At 40.6% G+C, this 22,922-nt stretch overlaps 1 pseudogene; it reads left to right on the forward strand.

The window, feature by feature from the left end:
* Positions 1-3,066: 3,066 nt before the first annotated feature.
* Positions 3,067-15,786, forward strand: LOC144516145 (O-acyltransferase like protein-like; annotated as a pseudogene).
* The last annotated feature ends 7,136 nt before the right edge of the window (positions 15,787-22,922 follow it).

The following is a 22,922-nucleotide window of genomic DNA, read 5'->3' on the forward strand; positions in this document are numbered from 1 at the left end:
TTACATTAATCTGGATCAGAATATCACAAACTATCACAGATAAAATATAATGCATTATTATTATTATTCATTAAACATTAGAGTTGGAATATCCCCATTGAACAGACATTACATAAAGTCTCTTTTCAGAACTTGTACTGTGTGGTCACAGGCGGTTTAAGCATAATGGGTAAAGGACCTAGTTTTTTTCTATTATTCTCTATTATTCTTACTGACAACATTATGGAAAGGATCCCTTCAGATATAGACATTTAAAACCTGCTAGACCCACCAGACTCCATTTAAAAAAGTACTTTTAGCGTGTATAGAGCCAGGATGTTGTCACATGTAAATCAGTAAACTATGTGTTTATTTCAACCAAAACTAGAGTTGTGATGGTTGGAAAAGTGGAAAGATGACCTAAAATGGCTTTTCATAGTTTTATTTTGTTTCTGTCGACTTTGAATGAAGAGTATTTTACGATGCTAAAATTACTGATTATTTACATGGAGTCTGGTGGGTTTAGCGAACGCAATTTGGCGAATGTTTTTATGTTTAAAAAAAATGATTTTACTCTTTAACAGAAAGGTAGACCTCCTTAGAAATCCTTTCCATAATGTTGTCAGACACTTAGAATATTAATCTGAGCCTGTCAGCGGCAAAAACGAGCACTTTTATGAACGTAAATACAAGCTGGATAATTAATTATTAACTTACATTGTAGCTTGTTTCGCCGCTGCAGACTGCAGCGATATTCTTAATACTGGACCAATGTCAAAGATGGTTGTTCCCGTCAGTCACTTAGACACAAAAACATAGGAAAATATTAGTAGGTAGTTGGTTGTTGATGAATGACAAACAACCTGTAAATGTCAAAATTACGAATTATTTAAACGTACAATATGTAACTTTCTGCCGCTAGAGGTCTCTCAACCAAAACAATGGATGGTAAACACAGACTTTTGATGATGTTGGGAAGTTGCGTGGAATTATGGGAGTTGTAGTTTTTTTGTGTTAAACACCTTCGCTGGTTAGAATGCATCTATTCAGGGACGAGTTTACCCATTTATGTTTATTCACGTTACGTTTAGTAACGTTTATTCATGTTATTCTAATAAAATAGCTGCAGTTTCCCCAACATTATTCGATTTGTATTGTTAGCTGACCAGTTAGCTAGTGAGCCAGCAAGCTAACATTAGCCAGCAGCTAAAACACAAATTATTTCACATATCTATGTCACCTTTTGGATGGTTTCAACACCGGGGCGGACGGGGTTTCTTGTGCTACTCAACGAGGCTGAGAGACGGGTGTGGGTGGGGATTGCGACAGCGAGGACATTCGATGCCTGTTGTGCAGCAGCAGAACATCTCCCAGCTGCCCGGAATGATCTCCCCTTCACTTTTCTGTAATCTCAACGTTTCGTTTTGGTGCTTGACCCACCTTTTGTCGGGTTGATTTAGTTCACCGTAAAGACAGCTAAACGCGAAGGGGGGAGAAATTCGGCAGGGAGGAGATTTTCGGCACGGACACTGGTAGCGCTTAGTCTCTCTGCGCCGGGGGAGTGAGGCAGACAGACCAGGGTGTGCTAGTTAGCTGGCTAAATTCGCATTAGATTAATCGTCTATCTATACAGCTAACGTTAACGTTACTAGTGAAGTCATTCGTGGGTTAGTCCAGTGCTGTTAACCACGGTCAAAACAATCATACTAAAAATAACTTTATGAGCATGTTGAACGACGTTGTAACTCTATAATGTTATACACCAAGCATGAACATTAAAGTTAGCTACTTGTCAACCAGCACATACATTGTAGTAACGTTAAGCTGGATCGATATTGATATGTATCAATACATAAGATCTACGCTGTATTACTGTGTTGCAAAGTGGCATATAATCAAGCACAAAATGATGCTGCGTGGCAAAAAAAGCAGTATTACGTTTACGAGTATTTTTTCTGTGACATTTTATGATTTACAATTACTCCTGAACATATCATCTGGTTGCCGTATTTTGACAGAAGTTACGAGTACCTAGATGGTGAAAGGTTATATGATGCCACTGACAGGCGACTAAATGAAACGTGACGTGTCTGGAAATAAAATAACAGATTTCTTTGAGTTTGACATTTGGTGGAAACATTTGGGATAGTGTAAGAACATTAAACATTTTAATGCAGAAAAGTTACATATTGTATCTTTAAAGGCCTGCAGGCTCTATTTGCTGAGTATTTGCATGTAGACAGTAACACAACAGCTTCAGGCTATAGTTTTATGGTCGTAATATGATCTTCATAACAACTATAACACACAGAGTGAACCATAGAGAGACATTTAACCATGGATTTAGGAAAACATCAAGAGTGGGGTTTTAAAATGAGCATTTTGGTGACAGGTGGGACACGAACCCCGGTTTCCTGGGTGAAATTCCATTTGACCCATCCACCCCCCCGACCAACCACCCTGCGTAGAATTTCAGGCTTTTATACTACTCTCTACTGTTGTCTCTCTACATACTACTCTCTACTGTTGTCTCTCTACATACTACTCTCTACCGTTGTCTCTCTACATACTACTCTGTACTGTTGTCTCTCTACATACTACTCTCCGCTATTGTCTCTCTTAATCCTACGTCATCTCACAGCGTCGTGGTCGATCAGCTGCTCTGCCCAGTGCGTTCCATATACACGCTGAAGGGTGCTTTTTGCATCGGTATCTGACGGAGTTTGGAGTGAGAACGGGTTGGCTATTGCCCATTCACATTACATTGCAGCCTGTTTCTTCTTGCTTAATACTGGACCAATTTCAAAGATTGTTGTTGATCAGTCCTTAGACACAAAAACATAATATGACATAAACATAACATATTACCCTTTAAATGGGTTTTTGAAGAGTCTCCAAAACTATTATTCTTGAATTAAGGAAGCAAATAATTCGCAATCATAATCAATCAATATCTTTTCACATTTTACATGTTTCATCTAATAACTAATAAGGACTGTGGAGTATCGCTATTTCGTTCTTTGTACTAAGTTGCATTTGTGTTGTTCGGTGGTGTTTGTGTTGTCAGTGTACGATGCATTTGGAAAGATGGGTAGCAATGTCAAAGGAGGTAATGTCAACCAGCCTGGCCTGCTGCAGGAGTGTCGCTCTGCACACGGTCCCGCCTTCTCTGGGCAGTACTGCCAGGTCTTCTTTAACAAGTAAGTTACAAGTAACAACAAACAATGTAGTTAAAAGATGGTAAAATGTCACCATTTACCATCCACAGTAGGCTTAGATTTTGAACAAAGTGGTTTAACATCCATAGAGTTTGTTAACCCTGAGATGAGGGAAACTCTGGGTTTTCCATTTCAGAAAGGGAGGTAAATCAAACCTGAGAGAGAGAGGTAACTCCAGACCGTGTCAGAAAGGGAGGTAACTTAACCTCAGACTCAGTTACTATATCGTGAAGCTTACAAAATATATGTTCAAACTCGCTGTATGTATGTTAGAGGGTGACACAGGAATCAGTTGTCGCTCCCATCCCATTGTCCATCCCACGTGACTGCAAAAAAAATCCTGTCCTTCAAAATCCCGAGAGAAAGACTCCCGAATCCCGTCCCGCTCCCGTTTCGTTCCCTATGTTGTCTAAAGTTATCAGACTCTGTTGCCCCCCTGTAGCGGCTAGCAGACAGCAAGCATGTTTAGTTTTAGCATGTCTGCTTCTCTCTGCCATTGTGTTTTTTCACATAGAACCGGGCTGGTTAAAGTTAACTTAACTCACGTTATAGAGGTCCGCCAAAAACAAGCACTAAAGTTAACGCAACGTCAGCTATCGTAGCTAACGTTAGGCTGCAACAGCCAATGGCAGAGAGAAACAACAGACTTACTTTCTGATTGGGAGCTCCAGGTGAAGTCAGGAAAGCCGTTGCTGTAGATATAACGTTACGGTAAAGCAGTGCATGGAGATGAGGCGCTCTGTTTTTCTGTGCTGGTCGGCATTCATCTTCTTCTCCAGCATTTAGCAGTAGACTAGAACACTTGTCGGACCCCATCAGGTCCGGAAGAATTGCATTCCCCAGTACCTAAGCGCATGCTCACCGAATTGCAGCGCCATTTTTTTATTTAATCTCCGGCTCCGTCCCACTCCTGTTGATTTCTATGCTCTATTCCATCCCTATCACGTTACCAACAGTGAGATTGACTCCTGTACCACGGGACTCCTGAGAGAATACCTTGACCCGCGGGAGTCCCTTGGAAAACTTGTCACCCTCTAATGTGCACATGAGTAGTTCCAGTTCCAGAGGGGTGAAGTACGCCGACTGATTTTGTTTGTGGTTGTTGCCATGGTGAATCGTAGTATCATGGCTCCATTCATGCTGGATTTTTATGGTGGTGGTGCACGCGCTTAACTCTGAGTCAACCTACTCTGAGTTGATTAAAGTAACTCAAACCAGCTGTTCTGGAACCAAAAACTCAGAGTTTCCCATCTCAGGGTAAATCAACTCAGAGTTCAGGGTTAGACTCAGAGTTTGTTAAACCTCTTTCCTGAAACAGGCCCCAGCACTTTGTGGGTATTTGTGTTCCTGACTCCTGTGGAGAAGACGATGTGCTGGTTCTTCACGGTCAGTGATTTTAATTTTTCTCTGGATTCATTGCAATATCACTCAGTCAGTCCAATACTTGTTTTTACTTGTGACTTGTTTCACTTTTTCAACAGGGAGACTTCAGTTTAGCCAGACATCCCTCATCCCTCCTTTCCCTCACATCCTGGTCAATCAGTCCAGTCAGGAGATGATCATGGCCCACTGTTTGTCCAACACCATTGACCCTGATGCATCAGATGTTAACTGTCTGTCAGTATATGATTGTATTAGGGGTGGGAATCACCAGAAGCCTCACAATACGATATCATCATGATACTTATGTCACGATATGATGGGGAGTCTTTACCTAACACAGATAAATACTTTTTCTCCTGCAGGTTTGTGTGTTGTGTAATGGTAGCAATACCTCTTGCTGCTACCCTGTTAACAGCTATAATAAGGTGGCAACAGAACAGAGAAGTCAGTCGCACAGAGGAGTCTTCCTGTTTAAATACTGGCCTCAACCTTTTTGCAACCCTGAAGACCTGAAAACCCTGCAAACAAAAGGAACACCATTGATGTTCACACCACCACCACCTGAAGACCAATGGCTCCTACAGTCGCAATGTTATTAGTAGCACTTCAGAGAAAAATAGTAAGTACAATGTGCATTATGTGTTTCTGTTTGAGTACGTGTTCCGCAAGATATCCTGAAAATGTTTACTAGATGAGTCATCACGTGCACAATGCTGTTCTGTGATTGGACTACAGAAGGTAGATGATAAGTAAATGTTAAACACTGAAAAGTTTGTTGAATATTGTCTTTCGTAGAGAGCACCAGCCACTCTGTTTTCCTCGAAGCTGTATGAACCGGTGGCTTGAGGCGTTCTCTCTACAGACCACTAGCCAGGGTGTGGCTGTGATGTGTTTACACTCAGCGGGCCTATTTATCTGGCTGTGGACACCTTTTTAGTGCTAGGGTGAGACTGAAACAACATTAAGTATAAAACCATATTGTGTCCGTAAAATAAATTCTTTTTTGTGAGTTTAAGGAGCCTTTTATACCAACCTTGTTTGGTCTGGATTTTGGGACTCTTCAGTTTGATCCAAACCAAAATAACAGGTGTGAAACCTCCTCCGGCCCGGACCAAACAGCTGAAATTTGTCCGAACAAAAGAGGTAATCTCAGTCCAGTCAGAACTGAACCATGGTTCGGATCGAAACCATAACTAACCGGATCAAATGTATACAATGTATCAAAAACATGAAGCTTGGTACGAATTTTCAGGTGTGAAAAGGACTTTTTTCAGGGCTGAGGAAAGTAATGGGGAGCAAGGGAGAAAAGTCTCTACACCGTTTTTTTTTTTTTTAATGCGATTTATTTGCACATCAAATATATTTTTCGAACCGTTGTTTTTGTCATGAGTACTTTCACTCAGAACAAAAATATTACCCGATGAGAAAGCGATGTACTTGTTTTTCGTCCCGAGGTTGATTTTTCTGAGCTTTAAACACATCAACTAATCACATCGTGGTGTTAACTTGTGACGATTACAGCACTGCGGAGGAAGGTCTGGCTAGTCCACACAGCATTCCTGGTTTATTGGCATTTCTTTAAACCAATCACAATCGTCTTGGCTGAGTGCCGGACGGAGCCACAGTGCCTCTGTAAAATAGTCTCAGGAAGGAACTTGTTTTGGTGGAACATGTGGACGTTCAAAAGTAGTTTTAGTCGTGCAACAGAAAACTCCGATTGGACAGATAGTCTAGCTAGCTGTCTGGATTTACCCTGCAGAGATCTGAGGAGCAGTTAACCACAGTCCTCACAAATCCACCAGAGGTTAGAACGCCAACACAGAGACAGAGGAAGGTGACGGACATCCGGCCTAAAGGTGTGACATCTGGCGGAATTTGTGGCTGAAATGGAGCAATCCCGGAAATGATACATCATGGATATAGACTACAACAGACCCTGTCACTCCACTCAACAGCCGATCAATTGATATCTTCACCGCTAGACGTTGACTCTCCTCTACTCCAAACTCTCTCTCATGCCCTCACACTGCATCTCCCATCGTTTTCTCTCTCTATGAATAGTTTTAATGCAAAATATTTGCACTCGGTTATTTCGCATTTTCGTGTCCTTTATTCGTCGCGCCCCTAGTCTGCATCTTATTCATCCTGTCATTTGTTTATCAGAAACAGATTGTTTGTGGGTGTTGCTGGAGGACTTCTGCTGATGACCACTGTGGCTGGTGCTGTTGTAACTGCACTCCTGCAGCTACCAGTCTTTGTGCCAACTACAGTGTAAGACGTATGGTGATCTTGTATTCATTTGAACAGCTTAGGAAGCAAATGTGTGACATGTAGGGTGACTTAGATTTTTTTATAATGTAAAACCCAATATAAAAAGAAAGTAAAGGCTAATTAGCCATTGCAATTGTTTCTTTAAAATTCCAGAGTTGTTTTGTTTTGTTATTCATTTTGCAGGCAACTTGGAATGTATAATTCGTATTACTACTTTCCAACGCACACAAGATATGGGCCGTTTTTAATCTGGATCTTGACAGGCAGATATTTTACAACAAAGAAAGATCAGCTGTCAAAGCAAAAGGTGAGAACATCCTGCTGGAATCACTTCACACAGATTACTATTGTAGTAGAAATGTGAACACATAATGCTCTTTTGTGATATTATCAAGCCGAAAGGACTCGGTACACAAGCGGTAAAAAAGTTGCCATCACATTCATATACTTATGGTGTCTTGTTGTTCTCCAGTGGCAGGCAGGACTTGGTTGGTTCTGCTGTCTGTCGCTCATGGCTGTTGTGGTTGGAGTGGCCTACATCCTCAGGGAGACCCCGGCCTATCCATCTGTACCACACGCCCTCTACCAGGGGCTGCACCGGTCCCTCTGGGCTCTGGCTGTGACCTGGATAATACTGGCCTATGAGGAGGGTTACGGAGGTAATCAAAGAGCAGGGATGTTCCAAATACCATATTCAGAAGATTTTTAAATATGCATCGTAACAATCTTTTCAAGTATTTGTTTCCTCTGCATAATCTTGATCATGTTGATCAATGATTGACTACACTACACTATAATGTTCAATGTTTCGATGTTGTCTTTTTGCTCTCTCTATGTTTTCATCGCTTGATGAAATGTCTTTGTCATATGATTTTTCCCTCCGCCTTTTTCAACATTTAGCATTATATTTGTTTGCCCCAATCACTGTTTTGTATTATTTTGAGTATTGCTTAGGCTGAAAAGGTCAAATTCATGATCAATAATTGACCACACTAAAATATACTGTAAAGATTTGTGGGGATTTTACAATACAATGATATGGGCAAAGAAATATGAATTCTAATACATAGCATGTCTACACACGTCTTGTTAAGTGACAGCCAAAATGTAAAAAAAAAATGTTCTCTAAGTTTCATCAAGAGCTTCTTGTCATTGGATTTATGGGTCCCTCTTTCCAATATCAGTTTCTGCAGCTATCTGATGCATCCTATCTTCTTCACCGTCTACATTGGCTTAGAAGAAACCCCAATCCACTACACAGATATCAACTTTGTAAGTCAGCACATTTTCTTCAGTTTCATCAAGGGTAGGGTTTAACAATAAAAGTTGCCCGATGGCCCGGAGCAAGTAAGAAGCCACAACATGACATCATGACTTCGCGTAAACATACACGCCCACTTTCTTAAGCCAAGTGGCTGGTTATCTGTACGCATTTTGAGCTATCCGCGTGTATGTCTATGCTGTATACAGCAGATGTAAACATATTCGTCACTTTCTACAAGTGACGTGTTATCACGTAAACATACACGCCACTTTGGCGTGTTATCTGTACGCATTTTGAGCGCCGTATACAGCGGACGGGTTGAGTTTAGGAAAAGAAGAAGCGGTTGGGTTTAGTGAAAGAAGAACAGGGTTGGGTTTAGTGAAAGAAGAACAGGGTTGGGTTTAGCAAAAGAAGAACGGGGTTGGGTTTAGTAAAGAAGAACCAGTTAGGGTTTAGTAAAGAAGAAGCGGTTGGGTTTAGTGAAAGAAGAACAGGGTTGGGTTTAGTGAAAGAAGAACAGGGTTGGGTTTAGCAAAAGAAGAACGGGATTGGGTTTAGAAAACGTGACACGCGGCACACGATCCCCGGTCAACTGTGTGGATTTTCGGCCCTTTCATACTACTCACTACGGCATGAATTCACACGCAATCGCAAGGTAATGTAAGTCAATGGAGGCCAAACGGCGTTGATAAACACGCTAAAAAGTGACTGTGCGTCTTGTTAACACGCCAATAATGGCATACCAATTGGCCACGCCACTTCATGAGATCAGTCTGGACGCCATGTAGGGCAAGTAAATATAATAACCCATATGCCCAAACAGGCAAGTTAAAAAAAGAGAAAAGAATTCCAACCGTTCGACCCATGATCCCATCATCAACGTATCATAAATTACGTTATCTTTCTCCTCTTGACCCCTGCCCACGTGAGAGAATGCTTATTGAAGGATTTGCTTTGAAAATACCGTTGCCCAATCAAGAATTGAATTAGTGACGCATGACAGGCAGCTGTCTTGTTAGAAGATGAAGATGATGGCTGCTTACTAGGGCTATATGATATGTTGTTTCATTGTCTACATCGCGATGTGCGCATGTGCAATAGTCACATCGCAGGACGTTGCGATGTTGACGCTACAACTTCTTTGCTGCTTGATAAAAAAGTAAACTTTCACCGTTATCCTTTTCCATGATTGTTACCGGCCGACCCTTCCCCTTTAAGACAGGTGGTCATGTGACGTAACGTTAGTCTGACGGGGTGGGGGGTTGTTATGGGAAGTGAGGCTCTCCCGTGAGTAGAAAAGTACCGTAAGCGGCAGCTGCCGCTGACACAGTGATACACATGCTTTTCCATGTAGTGAAGCTACACTAGTCAGTGTGTTATGTTCGCTGCAAAGACAAACTAAATCACCTGATTAATGCAACGTAATCACGACGTCTCCCGGCCATTTTTCACTGCAGAAAGCTGCTACCAGCCAGGCTAAAGCTAACATAGTTAGCCTGAAGAAACAAGGCGTCCCAACTAACGTTATGGTTCGGAGCTGCGACGCTGGAAACGTAACACTAATCTACAACAGCAGTCTGTTTCTGATATAACCTCATTTACACTGATTTCAGTGCTCTTGGATACACAGTTTGTTGAAGAGTGTGACATGCAGGCTCTGCACGCACAGCAAACCAACAATCATGATCGATTTTAATCAATTTATCAAACAACCAAAGCAGCCCCGCTAGTCGACCACAACCTGACATTAAGAGGAAGCAACATGCATTATTAATATCATTCACTTTAGCCTGGATTGATATTATATGAATACAATGGTGTCATGTCAGTCAACCAGCGTAATTCTTCCTAATGTCCCTCTCCAAAATCTTTATTTTATTTTCTTTATAGATGCTCTCCCCTACAAAATCACCCCAGTAGTTGAGAATGATTTAGTATTTCTAAATAGGGCTTTTTTTCATATCGCAATATATATCGCAAGGAAAAAAAATATTGCGATGTAAGTTTTTTCCAATATTGTGCAGGCCTACTGCTTATGAAGAAGATAAAAAAGATGATGGCTGCTTACGAAGAAGATAAAGAAGACGATGGCTGCTTACGAAGAAGATAAAGATGATGATGGCTGCTTAGGAGCAAATGAGAAAGAGAATGCTTGAAGCGTCTTGGAAGAAAGAGTTTTCTTGGGTGGCAGTAAACGATGTCGATGAAACAACTACACAGTTTTGCGAAGATTGCCACAAGGTCCAAGGCAGATAAAAGCGGATCCTTTTTCAATGAAATGTCTTCATTTAAAATTATTTGATAACCACTAATAAAATAATCTTTGAAGGGCCGTTAAAACTTGACTTTGGGCAAGTAGAATTGTTTTTCACTTGTCCAACCAGGCAACCTTAACGTTGAACCCTGAAGCATAATGCTGAGATGTTTCAGATTTTGGGCATTATTTGGCTGTTTGTGTGTGCCTTTCTAACTCAATACTGCATGTCTCCTGTCCTCTTTGGATGTACCTGTTCCTTGGCACCCTGGTGCTCACCAGCTGTGTGTTTACTGTGCTGGTTGAGAAGCCATACAGCCTCCTAAAATGGAGCAGTAAATAACAAGACAAGTCAGAACACAAAATACTTAAACCACCTCACACCCCTGATCTTATATTCTGTTTGATTGTGAATCATTAGGTAATATTCTTAACGACTACATGAACTACTGTTAGTTAAGCATTGTGTGTATCTTAAACTAAAGTAATGCATCGTACTGAGTTGTTAATCATTAACGAATGATAACTTAACCATTAACTACGGTTAGTGAAGCATGATGTGTACCTTTAAGAATAGTTCATCAATCATTGAAGCAGTGTTACATACGCACACACACACACACACACACACACACACACACCTATTTATGTATCGAGCCGTCTCCATTGTGAAGCAATCCATAATCCAAAGCAAAAACAAAGCAATCCAAAATAGCAAAAACAGCTGTGATGAAGTAGATGTATATGTGACCTGAAAAGATTAACATTTAATGAAGTTTACACGGTTCAAAGTAATGTTGTGTCTCTGAATAACCGCACGCTTGGATTTATTGATTATTAGCTTGCTTTTTCCATTACTGCACCGAGTCATGCTTTGACAACTCTGGGACTTTTTGGGTAGCACTTTACATTACAGTAATAAGTAGGAAAGGGTTTGATGATAACCATATGTATATCTGGGTAATTGGTAATATAGTTATATTAATATTGCAATAACATGATAATAATGGGGTAATACATGTTGATGTTTTCACAGTATTATAGGCTACTATCAGCGTAATACCTTACAAATTAGATAAAACTCTGAATTTAAAATTGGTAATTAACATATTATAATGCTGAAATTCCACCCTTTATGTTCCAAACATTTCTCTTTTGTTTCAAGGTAATACTTTACAAATGATATGTTTAATCTTGTGACTTCTTACCTGGAAATATGTCTGGTAGTTTCTGTGTAATAACCATGAATCAGTGCTGCAAAATGCAAAACTGCCTGTTTCTATTTCATTTCATGGTAATATTAGAATAACAGAGGTGTAGAGATTACCTGGAAATGCTTCTGGTAGTTTCCAGGAAATCTCTGCACCTCTGTTATTCTAATATTACCACGAAATGTGTCTTGTCCTGCATGTATGTAATTGTGCAATCTGACCAGCAGCTAAACACCTTCCACCATCGAGCACTGGAGACTGGGATCATCGTAACTCAGTTTATTTGACTTAGAAAGGGTGAAACTGGGAAATGAAACACAATGACCAGTTACTTACATATTGATGAGTCACAAACATTATACAATAATTGTAAAAACAATATAACTACACAACACTGTAATGCAGTAGTATATACAGTAGCTAACATGTAAGCTGAAATAAAGGAAATACGTAATGTATTGTTATACAGTGAATGTAATATAACCTATATTGTTTATCTAAATAAACTAAAATATATTTACATGTAGCACAACCCAAGATAATAGTGGCCAACTAGCATACTGTCAGTCTAATATGAACTATCAATCATTATCAAAACTATACATATTGCACATCAAACTTTCTGACAATAATTAACAAAGATATCAGAACAGTATGTCAGCATCTATTTCACATACCGAGAAAGCTACCAAAGGCATGGAACGTCAAAGATTGATGCTGATAGTATGGAGAGATGATAACACATGAGGCTGTCTTGCTCACATTCAACTTCCTGACTAAGTCCCATGGTGCAAAGGTCCTACAGATCTTAAAGGAATACAAACGCATGCGGAACAAACTATATACTATATCTGGGTAATGGTAATATAGTTATATTAATATATAATAACATGATAATAATGGGGTAATATATGTTGATGTTTTCACAGTATTATAGGCTACTATCAGCGTAATGCCTTCCAAATTAGATACAACTTCTTGGAATTTAAAATAGGTAACAAGACAGCCTCATGTGTTATCATCTCTCCATACTATCAGCATCAATCTTTGACGTTCCATGCCTTTGGTAGCTTTCTCGGTATGTGAAATAGATGCTGACATACTGTTCTGATATCTTTGTTAATTATTGTCAGAAAGTTTGATGTGCAATATGTATAGTTTTGATAATGATTGATAGTTCATATTAGACTGACAGTATGCTAGTTGGCCACTATTATCTTGGGTTGTGCTACATGTAAATATATTTTAGTTTATTTAGATAAACAATATAGGTTACACTACGTACTCTGTATAACAATACGTATTTCCTTTATTTCAGCTTACATGTTAGCTACTGTATATACTACTGCATTACAGTGTTGTGTAGTTATATTGTTTTTACAATTATTGTATAATGTTTGTGACTCATCAATATGTAAGTAACTGGTCATTGTGTTTCATTTCCCAGTTTCACCCTTTCTAAGTCAAATAAACTGAGTTACGATGATCCCAGTCTCCAGTGCTCGATGGTGGAAGGTGTTTAGCTGCTGGTCAGATTGCACAATTACGTACATGCAGGACAAGACACATTTCGTGGTAATATTAGAATAACAGAGGTGCAGAGATTTCCTGGAAACTACCAGAAGCATTTCCAGGTAATCTCTACACCTCTGTTATTCTAATATTACCATGAAATGAAATAGAAACAGGCAGTTTTGCATTTTGCAGCACTGATTCATGGTTATTACACAGAAACTACCAGACATATTTCCAGACATATCATTTGTAAAGTATTACCTTGAAACAAAAGGGAAATGTTTGGAACATAAAGGGTGGATGAATTTCAGCATTATAATATATATGGTAATTACCAATTTTAAATTCCAAGAAGTTGTATCTAATTTGTAAGGTATTACGCTGATAGTAGCCTATAATACTGTGAAAACATCAACATATATTACCCCATTATTATCATGTTATTATATATTAATATAACTATATTACCATTACCCAGATATACATATGGTTATCATCAAACCCTTTCCTACTTATTACATTGGTAATTGCATGTTATTACATCTGTTACCTTCTTATCACCTTATTACCCCAGTATTACATTATCTTATTACTGTGATGTATTACCCGGTTATTACTTTGGTAATTACATGTTATTACCTATATATTACCTCTTTATTATCACACTGTTACCCCACTATTACCATCTCATTACTTTGCCGTAAGGTAAATTGCTACCACTTTTTGTAAAAACAAGAGGTAGAAAAGCTTTCTAATATACAAGCTTACACCTCTTACAAGTTGATGTGGGTGTAATGTGTGTTAATAATTATAATAATAATGAGATAAAGGTGTTTTTAGCAATGTCAGTAGATTGTTCCATGTAAAAACATACCGTACACAGTTGTAAAGTGGTTCTATTCATCCAGTTTCTTACTACTTAATTACTTGTTCATTTTTTCTTGATATTGTCAGTCAAAAACACAAAACGTAAAAGCAATAACGACCTATATTTAGGTATAGGTATATATTTATGTGTAGGTACAAACACACACACACACCTCAAGGCTTTGAGTTGCCTCTTTTCTGGGAGAGTTGTTATTGTTGTTGAAGATTTCCGTTATCTTGCTGATACATATTTGGTGTGTGTGTGTGTGTGTGTGTGTGTGTGTGCGTGTGTGTATCTGCATGTTTATGTGCACGTTCACATTCTGTTACCTCATGTCAAAGATGTCATGGGCATCATGTTGACCTTCACATATTTATAGGATCTGTGTGAGTGTGTGTGTGTGTGTGTGTGTGTGTGTGTGTGTGTGTTTAGCAGTGTTGTATATGCTTGTTTGTGCTGTGTGACTCATGCTACTCTGATCATTATTTATTTTTGTACATGTGTGTGCGCGTTACAACCCAGGTCATAGGGTAAAGGAAAGAAACGTGAAACCGGGTGTTTTGGGTAAATTAAAGTTATTTATTATTAACATACACGTTTAAAGCAGAATTGACAAATTAGAGGTGCACAAACTACACATGACAAAAAGGGCAAGTTGATGCTGGTCAAATATAACAAAAGGAGGACTCTTCAACAAATAAGATGTATAAATATATAAGAGCTAAATCACTAAACTATCAGGCATGGAAACAAAACCTCAATAATAAGTCCCACTTTAAAACAAAGAAACCAGCCCCCCTAAAACTAGTGTCTGAACTTAAAATAACTATGTGAATGTGAAGTGTGTAAACTAAACCCTGGCCCAGTCTCTCAAGTAGTCTTACCTTAGTTTTAGTAAAGCTTTCAATAAAGTATCTAACAAAGCATGCAACAGAGCATGCCCACCGTCACGTTGGCAGGCTGCTCAAGTGAAATCACAGTTACCACGAGAAACGATCAGGCACCATATTTATATGCAGGTGAGCCTGATTGCTTCTTCAGGATTGGAGGGAGCTTTTGTTGGGAACCGTTCCCTCATTCACTGTTCCCTGTATAGTGTTAATTAAATAGTGAACTATATCGGGAACAACCAAACCAGATTTCAGACACTATACTGAAAACATCGTAGCGTCTGTAGATGCTCCGGGTTATTTGTGTGACGGAGGTGTCATTCAATTCAGTTTTATTTATAGTATCAAATCATAACAAGAGTTATCTCCAGACACTTTACAGATAGAGTAGGACTAGACCACACAATTTACAAAGAACCAACAATTGCATCAATTCCTCCAAGAGCAAGCATTTTGTGCGACAGTGGCGACGGTGCCGGTTGGGGATGTGATGAACAGTGGCAATAATATTCACAATAAAGATAATGGAACTATGACGAGAAATAGTAGTTGTGGTAGTTTGGGCATAGCAGGGCACTGTTAGGCCTGCTGCTACTAGGTAGTTTCTCTGTCTCTCCTCTCTCCCTCCCTCTGTCTGTCCTAATTGCAGGAGTGGAGTCTGGTGTGTGGGAGTCAGGGTTCCAGTTGCATCTCATCTACCACAATCAACCTCTGCTTCATATACCCGGTCATGTCTCCACTCTGCGTCAGATCATAGTCAAGACGACCACAGTTAGTCTCGCTCCTGACAAACCTTGCCACCTGTTTTGTCATTTGCCTGTCCTGATCCTTTCTCTTGTGCCTCAGCTTCTATTGGAACCTGACTCCTGCTACCGCTTCACTCCTGCCACCCACCGGACCAGACGCTCACCACTGGACCTCACCACTAGCTGACCACTGGATTACTCTGACAGAACCACTCCTGCCCGGAAACTACCGGACCTGTTCTCCTCCCTGGAAACCTGGACTTGTACTTAAGTACTTTGAATAAACCTGTTAATTTGCACTCTGGCTCTGCGTTGTGTTTGCATTTGGGTTCTGCTCTTCATTCAAACGTAACATGCAGGGCATATCACGGCATATCACGGCATAGCAGGACGTAGCAGGGCGTAGCTGGGCACTGCAGGGCATAGCAGGGTGTAGCAGGAAGTAGCAGGGCACTTCAGGGTGTATCATGTAAACAAACCGAAACCAACATACTTCTAATACATCCCTAAAACAAACGGAGCACTCAGGAGAATAGTAAAAGGTTTTATTGATGTTGCGTGTTACATTTCCACTGTTTAGAAACTAAAGCCCGCTCCGTTTTTCCGTTTCCGTGGGTGATTCTGCTTCTTGTTCTCCTCCGAGAAAACACGTCCGCGTTGCATTGTGGGATACTGGAGTAATAGAATAGAATACACTTTATTGTCCCCGAGGGGAAATTTGTCTTGGACATAGTGCTACAATCTGTTGCTTCACAACATTAGCAACAAAAAACATTCTCAGATTAACATAAAATACAATAAGATAAAATCATGAACGTGAGATCAGCACAGCGTCCTAAGACACAAAAGGACACCCATGACAGCACGGACGACACAACATCCTAAGAATGAACTGTAATAAGTAACTGTAGGCTACGTCGTACATGTATGCTGAGATTTGTAGTGCATTGTGGGTACTTTATAGTGGACTATAGTATGAATGAAACTAACCGCAGAGACTTTAAACACCACTACAAAATGGAGAACACACTATATAGGGAACTATTTCCGTGATAGGCAACGGTTTCCAACACAGCTAGGGTGCTGGCGTTATCATGGATCCAACGCAACTTCTAGGCAAGTCCCGCCCTACGAAGCAGCCCGATTGGTTGGGGTTAAGCATCGACATCGAGTAGTTAAGGTCAGGATAGCTGACTGGTCAGGGGATAGGACCTGAACAAATCGGGCTACGTTACCTTGCGTAGGCATGGACGCCTGGCCAATAGCAGCGTGTGAATGCTGCTGAAGGGCGGGTCTTGCCTAGAAGTTGCGTGGGTTCCATAACAACGCAGGTGGGCTGCTCCAATCAGTGTTTTCTCGCCTCAAGCACGAAGTAGGAGGGATCGAATCCAGCTAGACCGATACCTGACTGGAGAGCACACATCCTACTTGGCATGTTACAGATAACAAAAGAGTTAAGACAGGGAAAGGTGCCAACAGCAGCCGTAACAGTAATAACAATAATCAGAGCAATCCTATTTTAATGTGATTTGTTTTTTGATAATTTGTATGAATTTCGCCTTCCATTTCTGGCTTTTTTTCAGCTGTTTATTATGTTTATATGCCTCAAGCTTGGATCTGTGAGAAGTCTCTCCTCTCCTCAACTTCCTCCAAAATTCACTCCGACCCTCAGTGCTTTGAATTACCACATCCAGAGAGGGTTGATTTAACATTTATTTATTCAGAGCGGCAGTTAAAAAGAAACAGCCGAGGGAGAGAGAGACTAACACTCTGGAAAGACAAGTTGAGTGCGAGTTTGTGGAGGGAAAGAAGGAAGATAATTCACAGAAAAAGTGTGACCTTAACTGAGCATTTCTTTTTAATAACCTTTCCTATATATTTGTACTGTTTTTAAATCCATTTATCCATTTTCTGCCTCTTATCCAGAGCTGAGTCACGGTGGCATCCGGCTAAAGTAGTTCCTCTCTCCGGCAACATTTTCCACTTTCTTTTGGGGGATCCCCCCCCCGGGGCGTTCCCAGACCAGATCAGATATATTATTTCTCAGACATGTTTTGGGTCTCCCCCGGGGTCTCCTACCAGTGCAACGTGCCCAGAAAACCTCCAAAGATGATTCAATAATCACATATTCTTGGCCAGGTCATTCTTGGATAAGCGGTTTTAATGTCACACCCAACACGTCCTTTAAATGACACGACGAAATGTGGCGTTTGTCGGCATTTTTATGTCCCCCAACAGCTGGACGATAAAACTGTACGGATGTGCGATGAATCAATCATTATAACTCTGAATCCATAATCATAGGCCAATCACTCTGATAGGACTCTCTTCATCTCCACATCTGTGTCTCTTTGTACAGTGTGTGCCAGTAAATCAACGTCACTGATCTACACAACGGTCCGTCAGGGCCTCCTTTGCCTCCACGGGCAAAAATCATCAAAAGAAGCGACAAAAACATTGAGACAATTCCACCAAAACACAGTACACAAGCGTCAAAAACAGAAAAAAGCGTGAAAAACCTGTCACAAATGTCGAAAAAATGTTCCCGAATTGTCAAAACGTTACGTGTTTACAGTTACCTGTTATGATAAATAGAAGAAGAAATAGACTATGTTACCATGGCTGAACTCTAAACTCTAAAATGTGCAGTTTTACTGTATGGGGGGGGGGGTCCAGGAGGGGTCCGAAAACCAGTCAGTAGCTGGTGTTAGGGTTAGGGTTCATCCGTGAAGAGAACACCTCTCCAGAGAGCCAGACGCCATCGAATGTGAGCATTTGTCCACTCAAGTCAGTTACCACGATGAACTGCAGTCAGAGAGGGAGGGAGAGAGAGAGAGAGGGAGGGAGAGAGAGAGAGAGAGAGGGAGGGAGAGAGGGAGGGAGAGAGAGAGAAAGAGAGAGAGGGAGAGAGAGAGAGAGAGAGAGAGAGGGAGGGAGAGAGAGAGAGAGAGAGAGAGGGAGAGAGAGAGGGAGAGAGAGAGAGAGAGAGAGAGAGAGAGAGAGCGAGAGAGAGAGAGAGATGAACCCTAACCCTGACCTGGTCAAACTCAACACAGACACATGGATGAACAATAACATGAATATACTCAGAGATCACTATGACACATTCATTGCCACACAGCTGCAGGACCTTCCACCTTTCGCACAGGCACCGTTTACCAAGGCACTTCAGTGGGGGAGAGCTAGATACAGGAGGAAACTCACGGCCTCCTCTGTCTCCACACTGAGGGACCTCATAACCAGGGGTCCCCAGACGGAGGAGCCCCTCCGCCATCTCAGCTCTCCCCCTGACAACTTCCCACCACTTCCACACCCAGCAGGCCCTCCCCTCCAACTATCTTCCTCCTCCCCACCTTCCTCTTCGTCACTCCTCCCTCCTCCCCCTACTACCCTTCCTCACCCTACTCTTTCTATAACTGTCCCTCCCCTATCTCAGAGTCCATTACATCTGACAAACAACAGAGGGAGCCAGAGCTGTTAGCTGCAGAACCCTGAGGGGGAAACCCAATCACTATATCAAAACGATGATGATAAAGGGACAAATGAAAAGCGAAAAGCTGATTACAACCCAAACATCTGAGTTATCCACCTCTATTCCAAATGGGGTTTCTGCAACAGCACCTGGCTCCCCAAGGCGCCCGGAACCACACACACACCCACGCACTTTAAAAGAAATACAGGAATGGTCGTTGGAGGTGCGGAAGCCGACCCTCTTTCTTGGGGACTACAACCTCTCACGTATTCCATCTTTCACAGATCCAGACATACAGGTTGACAGTGACCCCGGAGCAACTTTCCATCACATAACAGCCATTTTAAAGAAACTACAGCCATAACCAGACACAAGACACATCATCATACTTTCCTTTGGACTTAACAACTGCCTTTCAGAACACGAACACGAAAGAGACTACTACTGTGCTCTTTACCGGACCGTCCTACTGGGAACCACACACAGACACATTAACACTACAAATTGTACAATTAATCAATAAAAACAACCAAACACTCACACATTGGCGCCCCTTTCCACACAGAACACCCAACATTAGTCAGGAACACAAAGACATTATTAAAGCATTAGGTAATAACAAATACATAGTCATAAAACCAGCAGACAAAGGGGCCCAAATAGTCATACAGAAGCCAACAGACAATTATAATATATAATAATAAATAACAACACATATTACAGACCACTCACTCACCAATTACAATTAGAAACACAAACACTTCAGGGACATTACAGACAACCTATACCTGGATGGTCCTGATGAGCCCAGGCCTTTCCTCTTCTATCTCCTCCCGAAAATCCACAAGCCTCCTGTGACTTGGACGGTCCCCTCTGTTGTTCCGGTCGGCAGACCCATAGTAAGTGACTGCAGATCAGAATCATATAACATCACAGAATACATAGACCATTGTATTAACCCACTTTCTAAACTTCACCCTAGCTATATCCAAGACACACATGAATTTGTTAATAAAATAAAAAACCTTCAGTTACCCGGTCACACACTCCTTTTTTTCAATAGCTATAGACTCATTATACACAAATATAGAAACACCACTTGGCTTCTCTGCAATAAAACACATTTTTGATAAATACCCAGACCCATCCAGACCTGACAGCCACATTTTACAGTTACTCCATATCACACTCACTAGAAATGACTTCATGTTCAACAATAACCATTATCTCCAGCGTTGTGGGTGTGCTATGGGCCGGAAGTATTCCCCATCCTACGCTGATATTAACCTGGCCCATTGGGAGGAAACAGCTTTCTATAAACTAACCATTAAACCTCTGCTTTATTTACTGGTACTTGGACGACATCTTCGCCCTTGGGATAACACGGAACAGACTTTTTTTTAACCTTTCTTGACATTCTTAACTCACATCACCCTGAAATAAAACTCAAACATAACCTACAACCCGTTACAGTGGAGTTCCTGGACACACGGGTCTTCTTCCGCACCTCCGGCGACCAGACGAAAACACTAGCCACCAAAGTGTATTTCAAGGACACCGACCGCCATGCACTTCTACATAAGACCAGCTATCACCCCAAACACACGTATAGAGGCCTCATTAAGTCCCAGTTGATACGCTTCCACAGAATTTGCACCTTCCCGGAGCATGTGGAGGAGGCCACTAGTACACTTTTTAGTGCGATGAGGTTGAGGGGTTCCTTAGAGGTATAAAGGCGGAGTTTAAAAACAAAGAAGAAACCATCATCCAGCTGTCCAACTCCGCCCTCCTTCCCCTGGTAATTACCTACTCAGAAAATCTGACCTACCATCAAAAGGAATTTCCAGGGGGCGGGGGGCGATTGTGACGTGCTGAGGGACTGCCGTATGATCTCCGCCTACAGGAGGAACAAAAATCTGAAAGATATTTTAATTCACACAAACTTAAATAAGAACACTGACCCTAGGGAAGCGCTTTGGGGTTCGGATGTTGGTTTTATACGTCTCCCCCACATTTTTAATCCATATAGCAAGGTTGGTTTTAACCCGGGACAGGTCCTGCAGCACACTACCATCAATGTGGTTTATGCAATTAGGTGCAGGACCTGCCACAGACTGTATGTGGGGGAGACAAGGAATGCCTTATATCTTAGAATCAAACAACACCAGTACATTTTAAATAAGGGCGATGACACAACTGTTTTATATGAACAGTTTAAACTCCATGCCTCCCAAAATGTACAGAGCATCATGGGCCTGGAGAGCAACAGATCCTGGACCACGGCTCAGAGTCGGGCGGCGGAGAGGAAGTGGATCCATTTCTTAAAAACCATAGACCCTACGGGTCTGAACGAAAAATACTAAATGGATCTACTTCTCTTTTTAATCTAGTTTTTACAACACATCTTGTTTTGAATATTTACCTCCCACTGGTTCCCTCTCTCCTTAAGTTTCACCTGGACCTCCTCTGCAACGCATCAAATCTAACTGTTAACCCCCCCTGCATGTCTGCTTTTCCTTTCCTTGTTGTTATTTGTTTTCTATTTTTATGACCTTTGTATTGTTTTGTATTAATTTTATTGTTAAAATATGTCTATATATGTCTTTTAGTATGCTTTTTAGATTATATTATTCCTTCCTCTTTTCCGGGGTTTAGTTTTTACCTGTAGAGGGGGTTCTATCTAAGATTTTAAATGATTATTTTTCCCACTGTTTTAAATAAATATTTCTTGGTTTATGCCTTGGTTTACCTTTTGTAAATTTTTTTCCTGCCTTATTTATATTTGAATAATTTTATTGTACTTTTATCTTCCTTGCTAAATATTTATTATGATTATACAGCGGGAATTACCTGAGATTTTAACATGATAAAATATATGCCATTTGTTTTATGCGTTTTACTAACAGTGTGATTTTATTCAATGATGTATTTTTAACTTTGCATATTTATGGCACTTTTTACTTATGAAGCACTTTCTTTGAAAACACTTCCCTTTACTAATATTAAATGGTGTATGTTTATATATTTTTTTAAACTCAAGGGTAAGTCATTCTGACAGTATTTTAGAGTTTTTAAATGTGTTTAATTTAATTAAATCACTATCCTTTTTACGTATTTATTTTGAAGTTGATTAATATAGATTCTTTTTAAATATTGGGAGAGAATTTATTTCAGTATTATGATACCGGGCTACTTATTTAAATAACTCTATAAATATATTTTATTTATTTTATAAATGTCTATGGAGAGATGCCAGGGCTTGTGTGGAGGTAACCTTTTATTTAAAGTTTTAATTTCCCGCTGTCTGTCCTGTCCAGTGGTCCTTTTAACTGACTTTTAATTTCTGGTACTCTTTTATACCGTTTTTACTTAACCAAACATGTTTTTTTTTAAAGAGGTTCTTTAAGTGTTTTTATTTACACACTATATATCCCCTTGTGCCAGTGCCCCCCGTAACGCCTATCCCAGGCGTTACATTTTAACCCAAAAACCTAACCCTAACACCAGATACTGACTGGTTTTCGGACCCCTCCCGGACCCCCCCAATACAGTAAAACTGCGCATTTTGGAGTGGCCTTTTATTGTTTCCAGCCTAAGGAACACCTGTGCAATAATCCTGCTGTCTAATCAGCATCTTGATATGCCACACCTGAGAGGTGGATGGATGATCTCGGCAAAGGAGAAGTGCTCACTGACACAGATGTAGACAGATTTGTGAACAATATTTGAGAGGAATAAGCCTTGTGTGTACATAGAACGTCTTAGATCTCTGAGTTCAGCTCATGAAAAATGGGGACAAAAAAATTTGTTCAGTAAAAATGACCTACAGAAACGCAACCGTCATAATCACA

This window comes from Sander vitreus, chromosome 4, assembly GCF_031162955.1.
Source record: "Sander vitreus isolate 19-12246 chromosome 4, sanVit1, whole genome shotgun sequence".
In the NCBI taxonomy this organism is placed as follows: Eukaryota; Metazoa; Chordata; class Actinopteri; order Perciformes; family Percidae; genus Sander; species Sander vitreus.